Source organism: Mastigoproctus giganteus, chromosome 10 (assembly GCF_048544385.1).
Source record: "Mastigoproctus giganteus isolate SK-2022 chromosome 10, ASM4854438v1, whole genome shotgun sequence".
Classification (NCBI taxonomy): domain Eukaryota; kingdom Metazoa; phylum Arthropoda; class Arachnida; order Uropygi; family Thelyphonidae; genus Mastigoproctus; species Mastigoproctus giganteus.
The window spans coordinates 149,007,247-149,019,484 of record NC_143584.1 but is presented as its reverse complement, the minus strand read 5'-3'; the positions used below and the strand labels follow the sequence as shown (position 1 = coordinate 149,019,484).

The 12,238-nt window shown below is 39.5% G+C and overlaps 1 protein-coding gene across 3 annotated transcripts in view; it reads right to left on the bottom strand.

The window, feature by feature from the left end:
* The window catches only part of LOC150079359 (ras-like GTP-binding protein rhoA), a 46,280-nt gene extending 34,942 nt beyond the window's left edge, over positions 1-11,338 (bottom strand). The window contains exon 1 of one of the 3 annotated variants that reach the window (XM_090384087.1): positions 10,818-11,338. The gene's annotated coding sequence lies outside the window, so the exon portion shown is untranslated. Of the gene's footprint in view, positions 1-1,225; positions 1,318-6,173; positions 6,280-10,817 lie in introns of those variants that run through there. The other 2 variants (XM_090384089.1, XM_090384088.1) reach the window with 2 other exon arrangements.
* Positions 11,339-12,238: the final 900 nt, after the last annotated feature.

The window sequence follows — 12,238 nt, the reverse complement described above, 5'->3', positions numbered from 1 at the left end:
TTATCTAAAAACTTTAGGTTACATCTTTGTAATATACGTATTCTTTGAGCTTCTTTGAGAAATGTTTAAAAGAAAAGGGGAAGAAGAAAAAAGTTATTCTGGAGCCAGTTCTTTCACTGCAAAAAGCCGTCGCCCGTTTACTGCGTTTCCGATGCTCGCAGACCTCCGAATAACCCAATTGCTCGTGGCGGTATTCTCCGATTGTGAAGAAATTCGGAAAGATTACAAAACAGAGCTCTTCGCATGGTGATTGCAATTCGGAGCACGACCTACCATTCACCATATGTAAATGCAACAACTTAACCTCCTTCTGTCCCTACAGGCAATTTGCAGTAAGGATGGGTCGGTGCAGTCACGTACAGTTGTATTTCGTTCCATTCTAAAAGGATTTTTTATTTATTTATTTTCTTTTTCATTCAGAACTCAGCTTTTAACACTACAAAATTTGTACTTTTTTGCCCCCTCCCTGTAAAACACATTTTTCAAAGGGGTAGCAGATCTCCACTGTGGTTTTTTTGTTTAGAAATCGAAGTCTGGTTAAATTGAAATTAAACAGCACTGTTTGAAAATAATGCAAAATTGACCAAAACCATCAAGGATTTATCTCCAACAAACATGTGTATAATAAAATTCCTGCACGCCCTCAAAGTTTTGACAACTTTATGGGAGGCATAAATTCCAAAACATGACAGGTTGACATTTGGATGTTTTAGTATTGGAAAACTAAAACCAAAATTTAGATCGGATTTCTGTTAAATTTCTAGCAATGTCGCCTCCTCACCTCACTTTGGAAAGTGGAGCTGACTAATCGAGAAAAAATTATAAATGCTTTTTCATTTGGTTGCAGCAAGCCCATCAAGCTAAAGTTTCTACCGAAAGTCTGGTTTTTCATCCACAAACTACTAAACCATCATCGCATTTGCAAAAATAAATGTATTTTGAAGAAATCATTAGATTTTAAAACATTTTGGTAAAAATACTTTCAGCCAAAGAAGATTAATACCACCAAGATTTGAAAAATACAAGATTCAGAATAATTGGGGTCCTTGCTACAATTTTTAGATATTTTTCCAGTTTAATTCTGTTGGTTTTAACTAACAAGAGCCATTAGCCAAATAATCTAATGTTCTGTCATTAAGGACAAGAAAACCAGATTTTTTTCCGAATTATTGCACCCAGAATGAGATACAATCACTTAATTTGAATCCATAAAAGACTGACTTACTCTTTTTATAAGATGGGAGGGCGAAGACTGAAGTTTAAGGCTGCATACCGATACCACCATCAAATACCAAAGTAGTTCACAGCGAAGATTAACGTGAAAATAATCCGACATTAGGATATGAAAAACTCGATGCACAAATACGTCATCTGTTTCTTGTAAGCTGCAGGAAAAGCCATTTCCTTTAAAGCTGTTCTCATTTGATGCGCAAGGTTGAATTCATCTGAAGAAATAAAAGAAGAAAAACAAACTGTAATTAGTTCCTGCCAACAACCAACTGCACTCCTTGAAAGCAAACTCCTCGACAGTAAGATCCTCTGACGTCAGATTTATAAGTAATAGTGAAATGGTAGCTTGCATAACAGAGTTATGCGAATTCACAGTTCTGGCATTGGCATGACTAATTTCTCTCTCGCTCTCTCTACACGAGTTAAGTAATCCAGGTCTTACATTTCGCCAACTGCAATTTCAAGATCGAATTTCAAGGTGAGACAGCTATTATTCTAAAGATGGTGATACAATAGGACACAGTGTTCCTCGAGAGTTTGGTCTTTGCTTTAATTATAATTTATGAAGGCAACTCTCGCAGAAGGCCTTCCTGTTATGGATTACGACCTTCATAGTGAAAGACAGAGAGAAGTTTGTGACTAATTTACTCAAAATTACAAGTTTAAAAATAATTACCCGTGGATCTTCGCGCTGAAAAATGTGTCATTTTACCAAACTGGAAGAATAACTCACACGAACCCCCCGACGCTTGGCGTTTCTTTTTACTCCGACGCCGGAAATCAACAGCTCACAGTCACATGCTGCGTTGCTAAGGCAACGGGGGTATGTCATCATTCGGTGCGTTTTCCCTCTTCAAATCTACAAAGCGCCACAGCTTTCGACAGCTGTATCTCATTGACTATCTTTAATACGTACACGTAGTCATCGTAAGCACCCCGTGGACATTAAAATGGCACTTCCAGCACAACAAAAGCCAACGGACTTCGATGTATACGTTAAGGTTAATAAACTTTCCATAACTGGGTTTTTCAATGTTAATCAGATATTAGAAATTTTCTATTCCGGCCTTCGCGGAATGAACTAAAATTTTTCCAAATCAAATAATGTTAACGATGTCAAGTTCAGTTTTAATTTTCTTTTCCAGCGCTATCTAGCAGAAAACATTCGATTGGCGATTTTCTTTCCTTGTCCTTGCACTGCCCTTTTACTGATAACTATGACATCTTTTAAAGTGGACAACGATGTCTTAAGTACCAAAATATATTGCGAAAGCAGATGTGAGAAGAGATTTTAATGGCAATGAGATCTTAAGTGATGAGCGAATTCAGTAAACAGAAACTGTTGAAGGAATTTCTAGTTTGGAAATGGCTTTCAACATGTTGGTATTCGTATTAGGATTTCTTAGAGTACTGTACCAGAAATAATTGTACACGGCGACTACCAACAATTGGGCTGCAACTTTAATCTGGAATCATGACTCTTAAGTTACCGGAATCTTTCTAGTTCTGTGATTGGTTGATTTGTGGTCTAGCAAGTGGATCAATCTATGATCTACATTTCAAGATTGTCCATGAGCAGAATTTACCAAACGTAATTTAACTACAACACTGCTTGCAGTATTGTAGTTAAACTAAGTACTGCGCAGTTGACATCAAGTGATTGATATCTTTTTTAATGAAGATCCCAAGAATTTTAATGTACATTTTATTTGATTGGTCAATCGATATCCAATCACTTTCGTTTTTCATTAAAAAAAAAATGAACAAAAAGCTCATTTCATCAATGGTGCAAGTGACGTCAAAGCTGATGGAATTTGGCACCCTTGTCTCGGGGCAAATATTTGACATGGCAGCTTAATCATTGGTTTACATTCTCGCGGTCCATCGGTGTTCAAAGTACCCATCGGAGAAAAAGCTGTTTATTCGCAGATCACAACCCCACTGATAACTGGACCTCCGTTAACCCCGGAGGGAAAGGGGGATTGGGAAACGGATGGAAACGAGTATTTTGTCTCAGTAGACAGCAAATTAACGAAGTAAGGGTGTGAACGCATCGCTTCCCACGAGACTTGTTAACACATGAAATAGCTGGCGTTCCCTACACGATAGCCACCATTAAGGGAAGTGGAGAAAAAAATATATAAAAAAAAAAGCCATCAAATCAGTCCCTTCTTCCGTGTACTAAAGGCAGAATCTCTTCCCGCCAACGACACAAGGGACTCTCCAGTTGACGAGACTGCAGAAGGTCAAGATTGAGTGACTTTAATTAGCAATTAGAACGAATGGAGGGGGGTGAAACATCAGATTGTAAAGTTAGAAGTTTCCTCTTGGCAGAGGACGCTCAGTCTACGCAGCGCGAGCAGACAGTACCCCCACGTGTAGTCTCAGCGGGAGACTCGAGCCAATTGTAAATACTTTTTAACCTTTGTTCAGATTGAGGAGGGAAGAATAAAAAAAAAAAAGAAAAGAAAAAGCACGCGCAATACCACATTCAAATGACGCTTAAAGATTTCGAAGAGAAACGCAACTGCCTCGAGATTTTGAGGTCATTTGCGGAGGTTTCCTTTTAGAATTCGTTTTCTGTAAAGTGTAGGCTACGGCAGAGGCGTGAACTAGGGGATTATGACGAATATAATCCGCTTCTGGAAACGCCCGTATATGATATACATAGCGAGCGTGGTCATTCGTCAAATTCCTTCTCTCTGGGATTTTCCGTGCACCCCACTGCACAGTAGCTGACTTCGAAAATTAGTTTATCTCAAAGAAGCGGTTGTAATGTACCCACCTAGGATGCTTTAGTAGCCCCTCCCCCTTAAATTAAACAAGGGTTTTATCCAGAACGGATCCTGGAAAGTATCAAACTCCACCGATTCTCGAAGTAAAGTTTAGATCAAACCAAGTTCTTCTACTGCTGCTCAGCTACCAAATGTTTGACTGGTAAAACTTTATTTCTATTGCCTACTTTTCTTGTTTATTTATTTTTTTTCTCTATGTCCCTGGTTTTTTTTTTTTTTTTTTGTCTACCACTACATCCCGCGTTATCCTTTGAGACTAATGACCCAATGCGAAGGAATGCCAGGGAACAAAACAAAACAGTTAAGCTCAGGGCCATCTGTGTCTTCTCTTTTCAGCCGACAGAAACGCGTTGCGTTCGTTGATACGAAGGGAAGATCACCGTTCTGCTGGCTCACACAGCACTCGATTACAGCACACCAGAAACCTTTTAAAAAAAACAACAAAAAACCGCATACTTATCTACTGCGCATATCTATTGTCCGTAATCTGCAGTGGAGTAATCCCCCTTCCCCCCTAGAGGGACGTGTTCCATAGAATACTACAGGCACGTACTTTAACTATAACGATTAATAATGTTGAATTCGGTTAAGATTAATGTGAACCATCCTTGGTATGAATTTCCTTATCAATGGAATGCATCTTCTGTGTGGTCTACCCATTAAATTTATTTTTAATATACTTATTTTACAATCAACAAGCGTGCGTGGTCATAACTCCTTCCCCCCAGCTCAGCGCCTCATACCTTTGGTTGGCCCCAGATTCCATAATCTTGGCGGTTGCAAGTACGCCAAGAACTCACTCGCCCGAACGTCCCATGATATTTGTTACCTCCAGCACTGTACTCGCCCAAGCGTTCTACACCATATATAATTCACCCTAAACTTCAAATGGGGGTAGTGGCTCTGTTACTCGTTTGGAAAGGTCAGAGTTTACAACCTATCGGCAACGGTGTTGTCTCCATTCACGAGTTCCCGTTTCCTGGCTCGTAAATGTTTTATTGTTTATCCCCGGGGTTAGTTTGTTGGGAATGTTTGCGCCAAAGACCCAAAGGGGAGATTTACGCCTTCATTCTGAATAGAAACTGATTTTGAAAACTTTGTGTAATTCTCGCTGTCAGAGGTTCAAGAGTTTGTTACTTTATATCTAAACAACGCCAATGTCAGCGCGTCAGGATAGTTGTTGCTCTATCTTACTTGCCTTTTGAGGACATTGAAGAAAGGTTGCCCAAAAATATGGAGTGTTCAACGTCAGTGCAGAAAATGGAAGGTACTACCCACTCCTTTGTAGATCAATAACTGGAAAATTACATGGTTAAAGATAATTGGATTTGCTATCGCTGATGCCACACCAGCAATATTGTTGAGGTCTGACGCCATTGTGATTCTGATGCTCTTGCTTAAATGAGAGTTGGAATGTTCACTTTGCCAAAGGAATCGCAATGCAGAAGAAAGATACACACACTGAGATATCCATCTACATGATCTAAATAATATTTTGAATTTTCATCGGGAGAAGAAGGCCATGGCAAGCTTTAATTCCATCCACATATTATTAAGGGTCATTGGTCCCCAATACGTTTTTTCTTTTTAGGAAAAAGCTTCTTAAAAATTACTGGTAATAAATAGCCTGTGCTTTTGTAGAATTTTAAATTCATTATTTTGTTATCTGATTACGTTGAAGTTAAAAATCGCTAAACAAGTTATTTCGCCTAAGTGTGGAGGTCATGGTCCTTGCGTCCGTGACGCGAGGGCCAGTAAAAACCATATGTACGAAATTACGCTCTCTATTACTGAGCGAAGTTTTTTTTATTGTGCTCTGTGGTTTTCTAGATGTGGAAGAGCCTTTTTGGAAAAGAGCCATCGACTTTTGAACTGGGAAGCATTTTGGCAGGAAACTTCAGTGAAATCGGCGAACGTGAGAAGCGTGGGATTCGGTCTGCGAGCTCTGAAAAGCCTGCCAAAATTACAGAGAGGAACAGTGCTAAAAAGGAAGTTCGCAACTGCCAGACAGAAAGGCTAGAAAAGAGACTCGCGCAAGCCCCAAATGACAAAGGTTTAAACAGATGGTTAAGGAGCGACTAAACTGTGGAAAAACTTCATCTGTGGGCTGTCCGAGATAATGCTGATTATCAAATATAATCTACTTACCAGCGCCTCCAGAAATATGTAAATTAATTGCCAGAGGAAAGAACTTCTCGGATGAAATCTCGTTGCTAGGCAACCCATGAATTTCCAACAATATCGAAGCAGATATTACCGGCTGAGTTTGTTACCAATGTGTGAATCTCTTCTCCATATCGTTTTTTGTTGTTGGTGGTGAGTAATCCAAGGGAGAACCGTCATTCACTTGACCAAGGAAGTCTCCGATGCTAATTACAACAACACACGTTCTGATTGACGGTACAACTCATGCGTCGCTACAGGTACGTGTGGCAAACGGTGGCAGTAACCCTCGGTACATCCTCTTTTGTATCAAGTCTTGTGTAAACACCGTTGTTGCCCAACCGACAGACTAAACACATTTGTTGCTTCTACCGCCTCTATTTCTCGGGTTGGTTGCTGATGTCATATGTTCCAGTTGGGTACTTGTTGTTTCCTCTTGCGCTTAATCGGGCAAAGAGTTGTTATAGGGAGAAGTATAAGGAGAGTCTTCTACATATAATCGTTATGGCAGATGTGAATGCGAAGAATTATTTTCACTCGTTCGATGGAGCTTCCAAATATACATTTTGTATCCCAAATTGAGAATTTATATAAGAAAGGTTCAGAATTCATTCTCAGTTTCTTAAGATTACGGTTAATAAACTTCAAATGTTATTTGAAAACCTTTTTACAATTCGATACTTTCAGTATGTGTAGTAGACAGCGTCTCTTTAATTTTTTTTTTGCTGAGATCTCTTCTATTTTCTTATTTATCTATTTTGTGTACCTTAATGTGGCTGTAAACGAGGCTTTGACACTTCAAGTGGTTGGGACGGTATCAGTCCAGCACCAAGATACATAAGGAATGCGGAAGTTGGTTTATGCGTGACTCATATTTGCTTATTAAGACAGAAAATTGCATACAGAGAGAGAGAGATCAGCGCTTGGAATTGACCAAAATCCACTTCATCCATTCACTTTGAAGGACTGTATTTACCTACTAGAAGATGTGTGCATTCCGGTTCATGCCAACCTCTAGCCCTTAGTCCGAAGGGAGGGAATGAAGTCTAAATTCCGAACGTCTGTTCTCCCCCAACCTAAACTTGTAGGTTGTCAAGTTCCACGAGGAAAGTAAACTCCCTCGTACGCGGGAGTAGGCTTTCATCCGTACACCCGCTCGTCAAAGGTACTTGGGAACAAAAAGTTCACGAACGTCCTTGAGGGTTTTGCATCCACTGTGACAAGGAGTGAATGCCCTTTGACCGATTTGATTAGTCATTCGAGTAAGGAGAAAATCTTGAAAACAAATTCTCCAGGAGGGAGGAGAAGAAAATATAGGCCATGGTTTTTCTTAAGTATTGTTTATTCAGACTTTGATGTTTAAAGTCCGGGTTCATTATGAGCGAAAATCCATCTTCAAGTGTCTGCAACGTGCTTGTAACTGTCGAAAGATCTAAATTCGATACTGTTAACTACTATTTTCAGTTGTAATGGAATGTACGCATCTTCTATCTTTCCAATTTGATATCATAGCCACGGTAAAGTTGTTGATTCATCTGGTTGTCTGTAATGGAAGTCGTATCGTGTACATTTTGATTCTGGATGAAGAATTTTGTTATTACAAGGATGCGCAATAGAATATGAATAAAAATCTAAGTGTCTTTAGGTTTTGAGAAACAGCTGTATCAGAGGTTAGCCAACAGTGACAACAAAATATGGATGGTTTCGTCATTGCAATGAACTAGTAAGCATGACTTGGATCTTTGTTTCAGGAACAAAATACAGTTCAAAGAGGATGACGTAGCACTGTTTCTGTTTTATAATTTTCGACATAGTCGGTTGTTGTACTGTGGAAGGAAATATCATAGAGGGCATTTATGCAAGAGATAAAAGCGATTCACCTAATTGCTATTTGCAATCCAAGGCCCTGTTGTTTGTATCCATGACAACCAAGGCGCAATCGTGCTAATTCTCGTACGTCGATCGTTCTTTCTTTTTTTTCGGTGATCTGCAGGGATAACTTTGAATGCGTAAATATTCAAAATTCATTTGGAAGATCGCTTACCTGCGAAGGTAATTGGAAGAAATAAATGTGACAGCGAAGAGAGAGGCGAGAGCTACGATGTAGTCGGGTTGCAAGCGCAATCATCACTAAAGATGATTGCAGTTACATCTTTATTACGATGTAAGATCTTGGAGTAAAAAAAGGAAGTTTCCCTCCCCCTTCTGGAACGAGCATTACAGCGTCATTCCATTTTTTTAAAATTTACTGTAATTTAAAATATGGTTCGTTATAAAGCAATCAGCTGATTCACCACATTTTTCATTTGAAATTACTGTCCAAATATCTGCAATTTCAAAAATTGCGCAAAAGCGTGTGCAGTTCTTTTTTAATGCTTTTGTTTATTACCCTCTTCTGTTTAGCCGAGAGCTTTTAAAGTGGTGTGTGGGGAGGGGTTAGCTGGCTACCCCACACGAACTGACTTTATATTAGGCCTAACTTCGATTACAGTTTGTCTGTAACCCAATAACAGCAATTCTATTACACGCGTGTTAAGTGGATTACAATTGCTACCAATTGTCTGTAACCCAATACCGCGGTGGTTAAAAGCCTTCCAGAAATGTACCTTTTAGCTCAAAGACAGTCATTGAGACCTCCCCTTCCTCTACACACGGTGTACTGTTAAATATCAAAGAGGTAATTAGGTCACCTCAGCACGGAGATCTCAAAACAGACTCATTTGAACCATAATTGTCCTAATATTAAGCCTAATTTCATTCAGTTGCTTGTCAAAGCTTGAAAACAGGAATGCAAATATGCAGATCGTGTTAACACAGCTCCCCCTGGTTACCTTTCACCTCTTAATATATTTGGTATGTCCTCGTGCATTTTTTTCTTCTTCTTCTCCTCTCTCTCCCTATTATCATTGTCTTGAGTCGTTCAAGGGGCTGTTACTACCTGCCTGTGTGTAAATTTCCTCCTTTGCTCGGGGCTAACAGGAGGCCCGTGTTGCCGACGCCGCCACTACCCCATTGAAGGTTAGATTGATCGGAAGCAGAGCCACAGACCAGCCTATCTGCGTGCACATAACAGAAATACCCATATTTGGGCATATTAATTGATACGAAACGTTTAGAATGATCTAAAAGATAATCTGGTATTTTATTTTCATCCCGAAAAATGTCATATCTTTGGATTCCTTTGTACACTTCTCAAAGAATGAACGAAGGTTTTTATATACACTATTTACCAAAAAAAAAACTAGATAGGAATTCTGGATGATCGAATTCACCAATCGGATTTTCAAATCATAGAATTTTTAATGAGCAAACAGTACGAAGCTAACTGGATGAAAAACTCGTTATGTTGAGTCAATAACACTTTATCAAATATCTTTGTAAAACAACCTAAATGGGATGTTTAAAAAAATGGATACGTCGTTGGATGGGGGGGGGAGTAACAGCCCCTGAAAGCTCCTACGTATAATAAAAGAACTTTATGCCCAGGAAAGATAAAACTCGATTGTGTTCGCTACGTGATTCCAAAGCTCTTCTCTTTGCAACCTAATATAACAAGAGGTATTCTGCTTACGTCACAGGGTTGAAAAAGAGAGGACTTTATACCAATCGTTGGTATTACACACGAAATGTCAACACAGGTGTAGAGACTCAATTCGCAGCTGGTTCTGTCACAATTCGTGTTATTTACCTTTTTTTGAAGCGTCATACGCCTACCTTTTGAAGTTTAGAATTTCACATCGTGACAGAAACATCGCACGTTACCATTATTCCGATATGGAATGTTTGTGACGTCAAAGGTTATCCGTAGGACGACCGCCCAAGGTCACTTCGAAAACATGTTTGGGCTGGTGCTTTACGGCCATAATTAAACCGATCGCGTCGGAAATTACTCACTTGTTTGAGTTTCCAACTTACCACCGATGATCTACAGACTTTGACAGTAAATGTAGAGGAATAAACCCTCTTAATGCGCAAACTCAGTCATCTGGAAGATTTAATACAATCTACTGTTGACAGTTTCCAATCCTATTAGTTTAAATGGTTGTCCAATAATGGCGTTGTGTTTATGGCGTTTAAAAGAGGTTTAATTTCTGGATCCATTGGCTTACCAGTTGTTTGCTTAGGTTGGACACATTTACAACCACATTCATTGTTTACCAGCACTAAATCATGCCAAGTGCGTGAAACATTACTAGCAATGCAAACATCGCGAAAATTGAATGCTTAATTAATCAACAGTCCATATCTATAGGACAATGACGCTTGGGCCGATGGGTATGGCTTTATTCAGAAATGGTTGAGTTAATGCGTTTAGCTAGTGGCCTAATTTGATTATAGCATTTAATAATGTCGAAGTTCATTGAATAACAAACAGCCTGTTTGGTCCTTGATTAAGAAATCAATAATCCTTCGATAGACGCGCCTTTTTTGAGATTAAATTGGTTGTTCGCTGTTAATTATAGTTTGGTCTTTAATCCGGTCGGATGTATTTGAAATAAGATTGCAATTTCGACGGATTTTCGAATCAAAGTAGAATTTTTAATGAGCAAGAACTTAACTGGATGAAAAACTCGTTGAGTCAATAACACTTTATCAAATATCTTCTTAAAACGGGGTTTTACAACTTACCTGACAGCTTTAATGTTTCCCAGCGTCTTCGACAGTCGATGAGAGCCTCAGACCGAGACTGATGACCTTGATCACTCCGATGACACTGCCGCCAAACGGTACATTTAAGGCAAAACTATTTGCTTGCACAAACACAACACACGCACAAAAAAAAACACGTCCACGGTCGAAGGTACAATTCGACACAATGTCACGTGGAAGGAGGAAGGGTTGAGAGGAAAGAGAGTGGGAGAGGAAGGGGGGTTTGAAGGCACCACGTCCAAAAGGGATCAAACGACCTCTTGGGTCATCTCATGACTCCCTTTATCACCAAGAAACACAAAGACATTGAAGATTCACTTTTCCTAAGTAGATGTACTGAGCAGATACAATCATCCAGCACGGTTATCGTAACTACGGGATTCCTTTCGCTATCTTCCGTATTGCGGATGCGTTCACGCGCACACATACATACATACACACACTCACTCACACAACGCTGCCACCACTAACGGTACCCCGACATCCAGTTCTCGCGCGGTCGTAACAGCATGTGAATGCTGGCAAACGGGAGGACGTATGGTCGCATCCAGCGAGGTTTAGGACGAGTCTAATGTCGCGTAGGGGTGGCTGGTATTCCTTGGATGGGCTGGGAAAGAATGGAATACTGTAAAACGCTTTTTACAACTAGGAAAAATGCGAGAATTTTTTTTTTTAGACTGTTAACTCAAGTGGAATTATTATTGGCGTATTTATCTAATATAAGCAGGGTTGGAAATGAATGGTTTTACGAAATCTTTAATAAAATATTATTTTTAATAATCAAGTATGTATATGACGTTTTGTCTGCGAAAAATGGACGATCACTTGGCGTGTATTCTATGATCGATTTGTTTATTTTACTGGATGAAAAGCCGGTGTTTATTATTATTATTATTATTATTATTATTATTATTCATATGGTGCAAGGAAGCCTGAGGCTTAGAGAGAGTCAGAAGTAGAAAGGAATCGCCAAGAAGAGAAGAATGATGATATCCAGCTCAGGACCCTGGGTGTGCCAAGCCCATACTCACCAGATGTAAGCCCCTGGGGGTGAATGGAAGAAAAATTCATGCAAATCTCTGCAGAGACCGACTAACTCAGCCATGATATGAAAAAGCCCTTAAGAATTCCTTCTTTGTAAACGGGATTCGAACCCACTCCTTTTCCACACAGTGTAGAAGGCCAATGATCGTAAATGCTGTTCTAGCCACAAGGAACTATCCTTAGGTTTAATACCAAGGTAAGCCAGGTCATGAGGCCTCTTATTCCTGGGAATTAATGTATCATAATCAGTAAGTTTGTTTTAAATTCACTTTGTGTATATTATAAGAGGGTTGATTATTGGAGAAGGTGTATTTGTATAAATAGATGATTTCCTCTAAGGTATTTTGCCACGGATG